Raw genomic sequence first — 16419 nt, forward strand, 5'->3', positions numbered from 1 at the left:
GACATCTGGAAGGTCCATTCGGCTTTTTCAATTTGATTATATTTTGGATTAGTGTACACTTTGTTGTCAACTGTTTCTAAGGCCATGTTTAACTATTTAAACACTCTGCAAATTACTTAAACCCTAGCTAACAAGTCTATCCATTTGGGCTGTGGACAGTGGCTACAGATGGACCCATATTTCTTACATGGTCTCTCTGCCCAAACCAAGTTTGCCTTTTTTGTCTTTTTTCCATTTATTTCTTTTGTTTTAGTTATTTTTAAACTCCTTTGATCATCTACCTCCTGCTCTCTTTATTCTTGTTTTTTTTCCCCCATTGAAGTTCACTGTTCCTCACTCATGATGCTGTACTGTTCTAGGGGTTCCTAGCCATTGGTCTGTGAAGTCCCAGGAAAGTGTGGAAGGTCTTCCCTGGGGTACTCGAAAGCCATGAAATCATGTGCCACATTTGTGAGGATACACCTGCTTTTGTCTGCACGGTGGGTCCTTAGACCTCCTCAGATTCCCAAAGGGTCTTGACCTAAACATGGGAAGGGTCACTGAGGAGCCTGTGCTCCAAGCTTTCAGCCTAGAAGGGGAAGGGTTCACGGAGGGAAGAGCCTGCCACTTGGTAGGCCCTGTGCCCTGTTTCTCATTTAAGCCACACAGCCTCTAGATGAGATGAGCATTGTTATTTCCCTAGTTGAAGATGTGAAGACTTGGAGAGACTGGATAATTGCCAAGATGACCCAGCTTTCAAAGTGGCTCACGGGTCAGAATTCAAGTGGCTATCTTCCAGACTGACTCGAAAGCCTCCTTCCAGGGCTTGAGTAAGATTAGGCAATTGAGAATCAAGCTCTAGTAGAGAAGAGGAAAGAAATGAAGAGAGGACACATATTCTCTCTGCCATCCCCGAAGGATGTGATAAGCAGGATGCAAGTGGGCCGTGGTCAATTTCCTAGAAAGAAAAATGATCAGAACAAAAATACTCTCCATTACATTAATACAGTATTTTAATAGTCTGCACTATAAATATCCTCTGTACTTCTGAATGCTGTGCTAACAAAAAGTGCTGTGCCTACCACAAAAGGCTGATTTCAACAGATACTACAAGAAGGGATTCATTACTCAGTTTCACTAATTTGTAGAAAACTTGTTTTTTAAAAACTCAGTTTTTAACATTCTTAAATTTATTACAAAATGTATTAGGCAAACTCTTTAAAATATTTAATACCAACTAACTGCCCCGTACAAGGTAAAGGCAGGTTTTTAAATAGTGAGCCTTAAAATTGTAATCTCAGTGAATGATCTCATAGTTCACAGGTGGTTCAGTTGGATATTAATGCCATCACTGGAGAGGAAGAAAGAGAAAGAAGAGAAGAGAAGGGAGGAGTCTCTGCTCTCCTGCCGTGTCTGTCTCTCCTTCTTGGTCCAGAGCACGTCCTCTGCCTGCAGGAAGGAATGAGCAATTCAGGAGGGTCTAAAAGTTTGGGAGAAGCCCCTTAGACGTCACTGATGGAGGGCAGTAGCCCAGTTACCTGCTGAAGGCTCTTGAGATCTCACCTGAGACCCTGAGTAGTAACCTTAGGCAAGTTACTCAGCTTCTTCTCAGCCCCTTTCCTCAGTAAGAAACTGGATGGATAATAGCTCCTACTTTTGAAATTGTGTTAAGTTATAATTCATTTAAGGCACATCATACAGTGCTCCATTAACTTTAGCTATGATTGTTACTAGCCCTACTGGTGATGGTGTGGTTGGAATCTGAAAGTTTTCCTGACACCAACATGCATCAGTGTTGGCTTCGTTATAACTTACTGCCAATTACATTTCTGTTAAAGGCAGAACCAGTGCAAAAAGAACTGATTGGGGAAATGCATTTCCTATATTTAAATCATAAATATTATTGTATTATTAAATATTATATATTATATTATACCATATTATGTGTAATATATTATAAATAATAGAATTGTATCATAATCTATAATATAATGAATATATTATAAATATTATTATATATAATATAAAATCAAACAGATGAAACTGGAGACACTAGATTCCTCATAACAGTTTTTAAGTTTCACTCATGGTGGGAGACAGTTGAAAGATAATCTAGTATAGTTCAGGCATTGTTTCTTACTGTTAGAAATATCTGGATGTACTAAAAATTAGTAAAATAGAGGTAATTCCATGGAGGAGAGCTTCTGGTTCTGGAACTAGACATTAGGGTGGGAATTGTGTAAAACATAAACATTTGGGATTTTAGTGCCACATGCAGCACAGGGAGATAGAAGTGACTTCTCTAGGAACCAGGAAACTGACTTCTCTTTTGAAAAGAACCGTGGTATGACTAAATTCTTCCCTCTTCATCTGTCAAAGGAGTAAGTCCCAAGAAATCTGTAAGCACTCCCCATTCCAGAATTCTATGATTTTGGTATTCTAATTTGGGCAATTACTTTAACAACGAGGATATAATTCTCTAGAAGAAGCATTGAATACATTAAAATGGGCCTGCTGACAGAAATGCAAAGCTCTCGTGTTGCATAACACCCTCCGAACTATTGATCCATAACTGGCACAGTTGTCTACCATCACTCCTTTTTTTTCTACCATCAGTCTTGCTGGAACTAATAATTTGTAAATACCAACATCAGTTTTTGGTGGGAGACAGAGGAGCTGACAAGTAGAGAGACCATACTTCCACACTAGGCTGCAGTAGGAACTTCCCACTTACCCATTTGTCCCCTGTGCTCTGAAGGTAAACACGGTAAGCTGGTATAGCATTCAATTTAGGGAGGTATTCAGATAACAACAGCTTGATTATGACAAAGATCGTGACTTTTCATTGCCTGTACAATCTTTCATCTGAAAGAATTTAAAAGGATTCTTTCATAAGAGGAAAAAAAAAAAATCTATCCAGAGAATTAGTCAAATCTATTAGGTGTTAACCCAACATTTTTAGAGATTGCAGTGTAATTCACATACCACAAAGTCGCCCTTTTAAGTGTACCATTTAGTGGTGTACATAACCTTTTAAAATGAAGTAATTTAAATTGGGTCGGGTACACAATAGCCACTTCATAAATATTTGTTCCCTTTACCTGTTCCTACATCACTACATTTTGAACTTGAAACAAATGAAATGAGGACACAAGAGACATTTGGGGGTGGTTCTGTTCTGCCTTGCCCCCCTGCCTTGGCGTGGGGGTGCTCAGGAGAGCAGATTGTGTCCGTTTCTCCCCAGCTCTGTATTTACTGAAGTCACCTTGGTGATTTGAAATGGCCGTGGAAGCAATGATACTGTGGAAACTGACCAGTTCTACAGATCAGTTACGTTGTGTTGTTTGAGAGCTGATTGTTAAACATTCACCAGCTCACTCTGCTAATGTCTCTGAATGTCTTCAACACTAAATGTTACCATTATTCAGGGACACATTAAGTGCCTCATCTCTTTGCCATGGCCTAGAAAGTTAACTAAGTTCTCATCAATTGGAAACAGAGAATCTCAACTGGATAAATACTACATTCTTAACTAGCAAGTTAATTTCTGCGTGACTCTGGGGATGGGTAAAAAACATTACATACAATTTACCATCTTAGCCATTTATAAGTGTACAGTTCAGTAGTGTTACATGTGACCTGCTTTTTTTTGTCTTCTGTACCATGGTGTGGTGAAGGTTGGGTGTGATTATAAAATGTCTAAATGGTTCATGATTTCATCTGTAAGGAGATGGTTAAGTGTTCTGTTTTGATCAGGCTTATGCTTTCATGATTAGTTTTTGATTGATTTATATCTGGCTGGTCTTTCAGAATCCCTTACAGCTATTTTCACATCAGGCTAACCCGTGGTTACTGGGGATCCTGGACCTCCTTCCTGGAGCATTGCAGTTATGTGATTCAGCTTTAATGGTCCCTGCAGTCTCTTTGACTCTCAAATCCAAATGTCAGATTTCTAGAGTAGGACTGGAATTCACCAAACTTGGGTCCAAAAGATAGTTGCATGGTTCCAATCCTGACTCCATGACAATCATTTTGAATGATGTGCTGGTGGAGGCAGAGTTGAGGAACTGCTCCTTCATGCAGAGAGATTCTGGGCAGTTAAAGAATCCAGTCTAGTACCGTGTGCTTTATATATCAGGTTATGATAAATGATAGCTTTCAATAAAATATTTAATAAAGATAGTTGGTATTTTAGCTAAGAATGTCTAGAATATTAAAATACAGTGTAGATAAAATTAGCATGAAATTTCTGTAATCTTTAGAAGACAGAAAGAAGGGGGTTAATTAACATAATTCATTTGAGACTACATGTGGCTAAAATTTTAGTTGTATAATTATAAAACTAATTCCTTGGATTTAAACAGGGACTGTTCTTTTTGATAGTTGCTGGTGTAAGTTAAGCATTAATACATATACTCTCATATTGTTCAAATGAGAAGAGGGTTTCAGGTTTTTTTTTTTTTTTTTTAAGTCTACCTCACCCAAGTTTATTTTATTTTATTTTTTAAGTAATCTCTACACCCAACATGGGGCTCAAACTCATGACCCCAAAATCAAGAGTCAGCCAGGCACCCCTTTCAGATGCTCTAACTAACTGAGCCAGCCAGGCACCCCTTTCGGATATTTTTTAACCCCACCAAAGGGGACAAATTGTGATAGAAACAGTTGAAGTGAATGGTTTCTAGGCATGCAGTGATTTATAGTGAAGTCTGTAGTCTTAAGACCTGTGCAGGCATTTCCTCAAAAGGCAGTCATGGTATGGGCATCAAAGAATATAATTTGGCACCAAGATTTGGACTCTGAATCACTCCTAACATTTTTACACCACTCACTAGCTGTGTGATCTTGGGCATGTCACTGAGCCTTCATTTCCTGTCCATGAAACAGAGAGAATAATATCTCTTTGATAGAGTTGTGTTGAAAATTGAGTTAAATAATGTATGAATATCCTCGTAAACTATACTGTTTTCAAAAAGGTAAAGCATTAATAGTTATACTCAGTTTTTACTTAAAGCATATCTCTTTTTATGTATAACCAAACATTTATACATACCCAATGTTTACTTATTACTTCATCAACCATTTTTGGCATCCTCCGTCTGGCAGATACTGTACCAGACCGTTTGGATACCAACAGCCATCTAAAATGACCCCTACCCTCAAGTAGCCAAATCCAAAGCTACTTGTTATTTAATCTAAGCAATTACCCCAGGGCTCATGTTATAAAACCGTGCCTAAAAAGCACTAACCCCAAATCCATAAACACCAGGTATTTGCATAGGATCTTCAGATTCAGTGGGCTACAGATTATGCTAGTCCTGGTGAAGCATGTAACAAATAGCTACCTTGGGGGATGGCCTTTCCTGGAAGGATATTCCTGGAGGAGGAGGGTTCTTTGCAACATTGAGTTTGGGTACACATATCTTCACTCCTGACTAGATATCTTCTGTATAATACATGTAGATTTTAGCTCATCAGAAACCATGTTTTTCTAAAACATGGATTTATTTGTATGACTACAAATGTCAGGCATTGAAGTGGACACTGTGGTTCACTGTGATATACCACCAGAGCTCCCCAAAGGATTGAAAGACTTCTATCTCCAACTGTTTGGAGTGCCATAAAGTGTCACAAACTGGGTGGCTTAAACAATGGAAATTTGTTCTCTCTTAGTTCTAGAGGCTGGAAGTCCAAAATCAAGGTGTTGGGAGGGTCATGGTCCCTCCAAAGCCTCTAGAGAAGGATCCGTTCTTGCCTCTTGCAGCTCTGGGAGCCCTAGGCATTCTTTGGCCTCTGGCAGTGTAATTATCATCTCTGTTTCTGTCTTCACATGGTAATCTCCCCTCGTGTCTCTGTTTCTATATTTCTGACCTATTTTCCTCCTCTTATAAAAACACCAGTCATATTGTACTAGAGCCCACCCAAATTTAGTATGTTCTCATCTGAACTTAGTTACATTTGCAGAGACTCTATTTCCAAATAAGATCTCATTCATGGGTACCAAGGGTTAGGACTTGAATATATCTTTAAGGGGATGCAGCAATTTATAACACCTGATTATTTATTTATATTATTCTTATTAATAGGATGTTACACTTTTGGCACATGGTTCAGGAAAATTCAGTTTTGCGTCATCATATTCTCCTGATTGAATATATGGTCAAGAAGAAGGCAGTGAGCTTACTCTTGGCTTATAGAACAACTCAGAAAATGATAACCTTAATTAAACTCACTGAACTGTAGAGTACAAACAGAATATGTTTTTTCTCCTAAGGACCAAGAACATATCTTGAGCCCTCTGCAAATATTGCCTCTCAAAATAAACAAAAACAAACAAGTAGACCTACAACAAACTAAAAAGCTCTGCACAGCATAGGAAAACATCAACTCAATGAAAAGGCAACCTATAAAATGGGAAAAAATATTTGCAAATACATATTGGATATTGGATAAGGAGTAAATATCCAAAACATACAAGGAACTCATATATTTCAATAGCAAAACAAACAACCCCCCCCACCACAATTTAAAAATAGGCATTCTTAAATAGAAATTTTTCCAAAGAATGTATTCTGATAGGTAAAAGAAAATGTGCTGAATGTCACTAGTCATCAGAGAAATGTAAATCAAACCACAGCAAGCTACCACCTCACACCTGTTAGAATGGCTAGTCTCAAAAAGACAAGAGAGAACAAACGCTGGGGAGGGTGTGAAGAAAAAGGAACCCTGTGCACTGTTGGAGGGAATGTAAGCCACCATGGAAAACAGTATGTAGGTTCCACGGGAAATTAAAAATAGAACTACCATATGATACAAAAATCCCACTTTGGGGTGTATATCCAGAGGAAATGAAATCATTATCTTGAAGATATAGCTGTATTTCCATGTTCATGAAAGCATTATGCATAATGCTCAACATACGGAAACAGGCTAAGTGTCTGCTGATAAATGAATGGATTGAGAAAATGTGGTATATCTATACAATGGAATATCATTCAGCCTTAAAAAAAAAAAGGAAGTCCTGTCATGTGCAATAACATGAATGAACCTGGATGGCATTATGCTAAGTGAAATAAGTCAGACAGAGAAAACAAATACTCATGGTGCTGCTTACATACGGAATCCTAAAGAAGGAAAAAATAAAAAAAAGAAGAAAGAAAAGCTGAACTCAGAAAAAGAGAGTAGAAAAGTGGTTGCCAGGACTGGGAGGTGGGGGAAAGAGAAAGAGATTGGTAAAAGGGTATAAACTTTTAGTTAGAAGGTGAATAAGGTCTGAAAATCTAACGTATAACATGGTGTCTATAGTTGATAACACTGTATTGTATAATTGAAATTTGCTAAGAAGAGTAGAACTTAAATGTTCTCACAAAAAAAAGGATGTAAATGTCCTTATTGTTATAAATGTTACAAGGCACATTCTAGAGCTATTTCATAGTGTGGTCTTTTGAACTATGGCATACAAAAACAAGTGTCAACACCAGTCGGCTACCGCCAAAAGAGGCATTTGGTATGGTAGAGGATGAATTACAAAGCTACCACAGAGCCAGCCACAGTAGAAGCTTCCCCTCTTAGGGTTACAGGAGCCTCTTGCATCTCGACTCTCATCTCAGACAATGTGCCACTGTGTCTCTGGGACCTCTGCCTCGTGAGAGCAAAAGCTGTGACATCTGGCTTCCAGTGCTTCGATGTGCTCTTTCTTCTCCTTTTTTCTCTTTGCCTTTTCCCCCACAAAAAGCAGCAATGAAGACGTCCATTGAAGGGGAAAATGACATAAATCATCACTAGTGGAAATAAATCAGTTAATGGACAAGAGAAGCTGATCTGGAAACCAAGGCATACTATTGTATGTAAAGTGAAATCTTATGCTCATGAAAAGTAAAATTTTGTGTTTTTGTTTTATGTTGTTTTGTTTTATATTTTGTTTGAATTTTTTTTAGGGCCTGTGATAATGTTCCCTGTATTTGGTGAAAATAAAAATTACTTTACAAAAACTAAATGAGGTATAAAAGAAGAACTTCTAAATCTGGAGTGTCCTAAGGTAGATATAATCAAGTGTGCTGAACCTTGAAATAGGGAGCCAAATAGAAATTATTGTTATTATATGATTATTTTGTCATGGCAAATAATGGTCATTAATAGTGACAGAAAAGGCAAGGACTTGACCTTTAATAGTGTCAGATGGTTGTAAAACTTAGAACATTTTCTCATATGTCAAAAGAGTATCTGTATTCTAGACTAAGAGTCTATGATATGAATTGACAACTTTGGACTATAATTTAGTGTGAAATTTTTTTTAATCAAGAAAAGATCCATTTTCTGGGGCGCCTGGGTGGCTCAGTTGTTAAGCATCTACCTTCGGCTCAGGTCATGATCCCGGGGTCCTGGGATCGAGCCCCGCATCGGGCTCCTTGCTCTGCAGGAAGCCTGCTTCTCCCTCTCCCACTCCCCCTGCTTGTGTTCCTTCTCTCGCTGTGTCTCTCGCTGTCAAATAAATAAATAAATAAAATCTTTAAAAAAAAAAAAAAGAAAAGAAAAGATCCATTTTCAACAGAAATAACTGACTCATGGAGCATGAATATATGATTTGAACCCCATTTTAATACAAGTGTAAATGAATGAAAAACATATGGATTACATCTTTCTCCAAATATCCAACTCAAAAACAAAACAAAAAAAGAATATGTGCTTGACAAAATGATTGAGTGTATTTCAAGTTACAAATACATATACCCGCACATTCTGGTTGGTTTAACCATTCCAAATGGATTTCATGCTTCTATTTGTGGAGTTTGTTTTCTGTCTTTTATATACTATAAAACTTGTCTTTATTTTAGAAGCACTACAAACATCATTTCATGATAGTTAAATGAATTCAAATGTCTCCTTGCATTCCATTTTTTCAATGCTATGCTAAACCTAAAAGGAATGGAAATAGCCTATTGAAGATATAAGGGTTTTTGGAGTGTTTTAACCAACACAACTCCTTATGCCTATTCTCCTTCAAAGTCCACTTGCCTTAGGTAAATGTATTTATGGGTTTTTTTTGCCTGGTAATTCCAACTCCAGCTTCAGATACTTTTCTCAGGTTTCATCTGTGCTGAGAGCAATTTTTTTTCTTCATGTCTTTCTTTGGCCTTCCAATTTGAAAAGCATTCTCTACTCACTTCCTAAAATATTACTTCCTCCAGTAGAGTTTTTTAAAGCTATGTAGGAAAGCAGATTTTACTGTTGCAAGGTTACTTTCTTTATAGGGGATGGCAGGGGTATCTCAGGGAGATTACCTAACTAATGCTGATCAGGAGATTCCTGATTGGTTTAAGACTCCATTTCTGGGAGGGTTGAAACTTTAATTAAGTTAAGCCTCAGTTTCATGATATGGGGCTTAGCATAAGTGACTCTATTTTGGGATGTTGTCTTGTTTTTAACACTTGTTTAGTTGCTTTTAACCAAGAAATTAGGTTAATAATTATTTCAATGTGATTAATACATTTCTGTTCTCTATATCATTGCCTATGTGTTATTTATGCTATATTAGATAAGCTAGTAGTACTTCTTATATTTAAATTTAGTAAGAACTATGTGAATATAACTTCTAACAAAAATAGTCATTGTTTATCTCATATATTTATATTTATAACAAAACTATCATTAGTGATCAGTAAATGTTTTTCTTTTTATTCATTATCACATAACTTGTAAACTCAAAACCATAAGGAGTCCAAGTTTTGACTGAAAGTCAGCTGTGATTTTACCTTGGACAGCAACTAGGAATTTACTTCAGGGCAATCAGAAAATGGAGTTAGTTGCCCAAAGAGCACCCACCGGAAGGAGGGAGAGAGGGAGTCAGGGCACAGGTGAGAGGGAAAGGTGGGAAACAGCAGAGTCACAGGAGGAGAGGGGCCCTGCTTCCTGCAGGACGTATGAAGTGCTCCTAAATAGTGAGTTAACTTTAGAGCAATACTCGGTATCTCAATGTTTGGGCTGTATGCCCTTGATCAGGAGGAAGCCCAGGCTTTCTTCTGAATCTTTCTCCCCAGGGGTCTGGTGTGTGTGCATCGGAGAGGTGGAGAGGGAAGAGGTTAGTCTAGGTCCTTAGCACTAGTCTGCACTTGACTCAGCATGCCTTTGGGAAGGGGTGCTCCCCAACACGTGAGTGGGAGTGAATCAGGCTATAACTAAGGAGTGGGTGAGAGTTCAGGGTGTTTCTGCCAGATAAAACAGCATAGAGGGGGAAGTGGTGGAGTTCACTGGGACATCTGCATTTTTTATTGTCTAGAGCTAACTGACACAATCTCATTCCACAAGTCACTTTATAATTGGAGAACTAGGACATACATGCAGAAGAAAAATTCAGAATAATACAGAATAATTTGTGACAGATATTAAATAAGGGGAACTAATGAAGGGTGTTGAGGGAAGGCAGGGAACAATTTGGTTATGATGTAAGAGAAAATGGATTATGTTTTGTTCAATGAATATTTATTGAGAACTTTTTCTCATCTTGGCATTCAGCTAGACAATGTGCCTGTTTTCATGGAGTTTACTTTCTTTGGGGGAGATAGACATAGTAAAAATAAATATAATTTCAAATAATAACGGGTTTCATTAAAAAGTATGAGATAGGAAAAGGCAGACTGAGGGATCTAGGTACTAATTAATCAGGGAGGCTCTCTGAGGAGGAAACATTTTAGCTGAGACTGAATATCCAGAAGGAGCCAGCCATGATCTATGGAGAGAGAATTCCAAGCTGGTGCCCCTGCTAGCACCAGCTCATCTGAGATAAGTGCAGGGTGTTCAAAGTTCAGAACAGAGGTAGTGTGGCTGGAAAGAAGGCAAAGAGCAAGGAGAGTAGGGTAGAAAATAAGGTTGGATGTGTCTAGATCATGAAGGATGATGGAACTCAAGAAGATTTTTAGTTTGTTATAAATGTCATGGAAAGCCATTTCAGGATTTTATGCAGGGGAGTGAAAGAATATGTTTATCTATTAAAAAGACAATTTGGCTGGCGAATGGAGAAAGGGGAAAAATGAGCTGTAAGTACAACGAGGTCAAAGAAGTGACCATTGGTCTTAGCAATGTGAAAATCACTGTGACCTTGGCAAGAGCCATTTCCCTGGAGAAGCAACAAATGAACTTCCACAGTCTTTGGTCAAAGAGAAAATACAAGATGAGGAAGTAGAATCCGGGAAATACATTTTTGTGTAAGTAAGTGCTTTAGAATATGGTCTGTTAAAATAGTATCACCTTCCACTTAAAAACTTGGCAGCATATATAGCATACTTCCCAAACAACATGTTTTAAAGCAATATGTTTTTAAAGTTGGAACTTTAGAGGTGATCTTGCCCAACTCTTTCACTTTATAGATGGCTTAAATGAGGTCTGGGGAATTTAACTAGTTGCAGACAGAGAACCAGATGCCTGACTAGGGGTTTGCTGGGCTGTTTGTTTGTTTGTTTGTTTGTTTTAGTATTCCACACCACCACTAATAAAAACCAGCATTTATTGAGTGCTTACTAGGTGCCAGGTACTATTCCAAGAGCTTTACATATATTCATTAATTTAATCCTCATCCTAAGCTTATGAAGAAAGTTCTATTAAAATCTCCATTTTACAGCTGAGAAAACTAAGGCACAGAATACTCAAGTATCTTGTCCAAAGTCATCCAACTGTAACTTCTTTGGAGCAGAGTTCAAAACTGAGCTACTCAGATTCAGGAGGCCATGTTTTCAACTATCCTGGTCTATTTATTATTCCATTTAGTTCCAAGCCTTAAGACTCTATTTAAAATGAATATTTGCATAATTAACCATGTTACATTTTTGAGGTCTCCTTACATATCTGATTTCATTTAACCTCAGTACATCCTACCATTACTCTTTGTAGAAAATACTATTTATGATTAAAGTTCTGATTGGGTTTTCTTAATTTTTATTCTTTTTGAAGCATCTCATGGTAAAAGTACAGTTGGTTCTTGATTTACAATTTTTCAACTTTATGATGTTGTGGAAGTGATACGCATACAGCAGAAATCATACATTTGATTTTGAATTTCCCGGGCTAGTGATAGGCTCTATGATCCTATGTCATGTTGCTGGGCAGCCCCAGCTCCCAGTCAGTCATGTGATCACAAGGGTGAACAAAGGTACACTTACAACCATTCTGTTTTTCACTTTCAGTATAGTATTCAATAAATTACATGAGGTATTCAACACTTTATTATAACATAGGCTTTATGTGGGATGATTTTGCCTAATTGTAGGCTAAGTGTTCTAAGCACATTTAAGGTATGCTAAGCTAAGCTATGATGCTCGGTAGGTTATGTATATTAAATGCATTTTCAACTTAAGATATTTTCAATTTATGATGGGTTTATCAGAATGTAGCCCCATCATAAATCAAGGAGGATCTGTAAATAACTTCCATATTGGCATAAAATCATTGCTCACTGAAACAAGCTTTCTATGAAATTGATTTGCTGTTAACTGACCACTGGAAGAAACCTATTTGAGAAGATAATAATGTAAGAAATCATTACTCATCTGTGCTTTTCTGCCTCTGAACTTTACCTCGATCAGATTGCTTATTAAATTGCATCTTTCTAACATTTTAATTATAAAAGAAATAAGATCTTCTTTTGGGGGGAACTTTAGAGCATCTACCATATGGTTCTAGGCAATAAGGATTCAACATTTTTCCTAAAAATAAAAATAAATAATGGGATTTTCTCCTTTTTTTTAAACCTCTTAAATAAAAACAGTGAAATTTCAGGAAACAATATTACTTTTCTCATATCCCTTGCTTTTTTAAGAACTGAACTTAAAGATTCAACTGGATTTTTATTGAAATTCACCATGCTCCCCTCATAGCTGTGGTCTCAAAATACCATTTCTGCATTTATTTTAGCCCATGGAATAACTGCTCAGAGAAACCACAGAGTCAATCGGACTCAAAATGCCCCAAATCCTTCCTGCTTTGGAGTTTTCCATCTTCACATCAAAGCATTTCATGCCCGTCAGCAACTTTAAATGCATTTGCTCCTCGTGTGCACAACTTCCCTTTAAAGACTCTCCTTGGCTGACTTCTCTGATGAAGTTGTCTGCTTGCCAGGAGAGCAACATTAATAGACAAGTTAGAGAGGGGCCTTCAGGTCCTCTTTGAGGATGACCTGATGTTTTAGATACTGTCCAACTTCAGGTGTAGAGAAACCACTGGTCTTTGCACTGGGCCAAAGGACTTGGTTTTTAGCATGTTCAAGCTGTGAAGATAACAGAGACAAATATAAACTGCTTAAATGAGGAGGTCTTTTAAGAAGAGAATTAAGGACACACTAGAAGCCATTACTGGAATCTATCAAAATAATGTCATGTCAATACTGGATTTAAGAGTAGTTTTGTTTGAGCTGAAGCTTGCATTCATGCAGTGGGGTTGAAAAAACTTGGAAATTTTTTTTTTCTTTTTTTTCCTTACCATCTTTTTTTTTTAAACCCTGAGTTTATTTGAATAGTCTGGATTGCCTTCCTTTAATGAGAGGCAAAACAATGCATATAACAATAGATTTGGAAAAGAAGGACTGAAATTCCCATGGGCGGCGATCTTTTGGAAAAAGTTAATATTCATGAGTTACGGGAAAGTGATGAGAGCCAACACATCACTTTTCTTTGCTCCAAGTGTTCAACTCTGCCTACAGCCAAACCAGGCCTTATAATAAAGTCATTATTACTTTTAAAAGAGGGGGAGGGGAGGAAACACATGCTATTGAGCCTTTATAATCTCAACAATAACAAACCTTGGGTTTATATTTGTATACCTTAAGCTCATACTAAGTCTTCATGTAAAACTTCCATTTTTGAAAGCAGCATTTTTCATTCATCACAGTATTGCTGTACTAAAAAACGGGGTTGAATGAAATTTGGCCCGAGTATCCTTCTTTCATTTTTGTTATTTGTCCTAAATCAATATGCCAAGGTTCAGATTCAACATTTGGTTGATAATGAGTGAACTTGCTCACTGACTCATTGAATGTTTGCTCTGTGCCAAATTGTATTTATAACTATATAGAAGGTAGAAATAATTTCCTGCTTTTGTCAGAAATTTCTATTCTAAGAGGACTAGATGAAGCAGATTGAGGTCAGCCTTTTGCCCATCTTCATGTTTCCTTCCTTAGGAGGAGAGTGACAGTTTCTGAAAAGATGGGCACTTTTTGGGAGGAGAACTTTATGAAGGAGGAGAGAATGAAGTGATTGCAAGGGAGAGCAGGGCTTGGCTTGGCAGCATGGCAACTCAGTATGTAGTGGAGAGAGAATCCCTCTCAATTTTATACACAGTTCTTCCAGGAATAGAATATAGCCTTGATTTTTTCTCTCTTGTTCTGACATAGCAAAGAAAAACAAATAGTATATTTACAGGACCACTTTTACAACATTTAATGTTCTCATAGAGGTATTTTTAAAATTTTTTTAATGGCCTTATAAGTCTGAAAAGTGTAAGAAGCTCAAGTCTACAAATAAAAGCTTAAAATTATGAGTGAGCCTCATTAACAGGTGAGAAAGAGATGTAGTGTATAAGATGTCATATGAGAGTGACCCCAAACCAATGGCTGATTAGTTAAATAGCATATATTTTCAGCAATAGTGAAGAGAGCAGTAGAAAACATACATATTTAATTAGTCATATGGTTTGTTTTACTAGAATAGAAACTGCATGTCCCTTCCGCTGTGTCTGCCTTTTAGGCTTCACAAGTTATTTCTATATACACACATATATTTCCTTCATTTTGATTATTCAGAAAAGTGAGACGAATTAGGAAAACATACAAATCGTTTTAGCTGCGTTGCAAGAAGAGCAATTGAAATATAGCAGAGGCGTTTCCATTCTTTAAGTAATAGGAAATCTGGAAACTCTATTGGTTGCAAGTGTGTAAAGTTCACTGTTTTCATTCCTTTACATGTTACACGTCATTTGTTAGAAACAAATGATTTCAAGAATGGTAGCAAGTTCAAACTTAATAGTTAACATTCTGTAGAGTTGACTTTCAATTTTATCGGAACTCTAAGGAATCTCGGGCATAAGGCATATCTTTTTCCCATGCTCCACAGAGGAAGCCTTGGCCACAACAACTATTTAATACAAGTTCCCTCCTGAAGCCTCGTAATAAGGAATTGATTTTTCTATTCACGGAATATTAGTTGTGTCTATGCCAAAAGGCTACCTAGAAATGTGAAGAAGAGAAGTTGCGATTCTTTTTAAACCTAGCTATCTGCCTCTGCTCTATCTGGCAGGGCTCCTGGTAGGTCTCTGGCAGGCAAATCCATCACAGACCAACTTTGTCTGGATTACTGAAGCAGAGATGGTCTATTGGTATAGTTAGGTGGTCCTTCCTTTCAATTATTTTATCCCTGTTCCTGAAATTTTCTCCTCTTTCACTAAATATTGTAATTACTAATCACAATATTTAGTCCTTACATTTTTAGGAGAATACTGTGAAATGGTGTTTCTCAGGCAAGAAAACCTGAATATCACAATTCAGATTTCATTAGTCACTTTTATGTAGCAAAATCATTGACACCTTCTCTATCAAATCAATAATGTTCAGTCAGGCATTTTTTTCAGGATGAAAGTGAAATCTGTTTGGAGATGAAGGTGAAGTCCTATGATTCAAAATAACAATGAGGCTCATGAGCATTTGACCAAGAACTCACTGTTGACACTAGGACAGTTTATTTGAATTGCGCTGTCTTTGATTAACCTAAGAACTCATGGTGCCTTTTTTTTTTTTTTAGCTTCTTCAATAACTGTAATTAATCACAGAATTTTGGCATTAATCTTTCCACTGAGGCCATGAATACTCTTTGAATGAATGACGATTATTTCTTTGTGTTAAGTTTCTCTGCCCCAAGGCTATCAAAATTTCATAGTCAAGTTTCTCCACATTCTTCAAAGCTTTCTCTTTCAACTTTTGGCTAAATAAAAAACATGACAGAACAAGATTCATTATCTGGGTCTATGAGTTAATCTGCATTCAGATGCTTGGTGATTATAGCACTTAACCTGTTAATCAAAGCACTTGGCTTTTAGAGAGAGTATCTTTGAAAATTGTGCTTATAGGAAGAGTTGAAAAGACTGACTTGATCTGAGCATTTAGACCAGGCAGCCATCCAACCACGTAGACTGCTGGGCTCGGGTTAGCCCCCAGCAGAGCAGCTGAGTTTATGAAATGGGCAAAAGGAGCCAAAAGATCAAAAATAGTATTTGTTGTTTATTTTACTGTTCTGGGATTGTGTTTCTACATTACTGTAGGATAAAGGGGGTTTTTAATCTCTTTCTGCACTGATACCTAGAACTTACTTTCCAGTAGGATTTATCCAGTGAAGATTAAACATTTTATGTCAGGCTCTTAGTTAAAGATCTTTTTTTTTAAAAAAAAGATTTTATTTACTTATT

Source organism: Phoca vitulina, unplaced genomic scaffold (genome assembly GCF_004348235.1).
Source record: "Phoca vitulina isolate PV1807 unplaced genomic scaffold, GSC_HSeal_1.0 scaffold4, whole genome shotgun sequence".
NCBI lineage: Eukaryota > Metazoa > Chordata > Mammalia > Carnivora > Phocidae > Phoca > Phoca vitulina.